This window comes from Crocuta crocuta, unplaced genomic scaffold (genome assembly GCF_008692635.1).
Source record: "Crocuta crocuta isolate KB4526 unplaced genomic scaffold, BGI_CrCroc_1.0 scaffold170, whole genome shotgun sequence".
Taxonomy (NCBI): domain Eukaryota; kingdom Metazoa; phylum Chordata; class Mammalia; order Carnivora; family Hyaenidae; genus Crocuta; species Crocuta crocuta.
The window spans coordinates 2104403-2104626 of NW_027527853.1; positions in this window are offsets into that span (position 1 = coordinate 2104403).

Genomic DNA, 224 nt, shown 5'->3' on the forward strand with positions numbered 1-224 from the left:
ACAGGTCTGTGTCGGGATGTCTTTGGAGAGCCACACACACCTGGGTCCTTTCTGGCATCTGGGAGCCCTGCTGCTCCTACAGTCTGGGCGCAGGCACTGCCACAAACATGGTCCCCAAGGCTAGATTCCAGGCCAGCTGAATGAGATTGTCAAGATTAGAAGCTGTGCCTTCCTCCACAGGGCATGCATATCCAGCTCCTGGAGACAATTCCTGTCAGATGGGG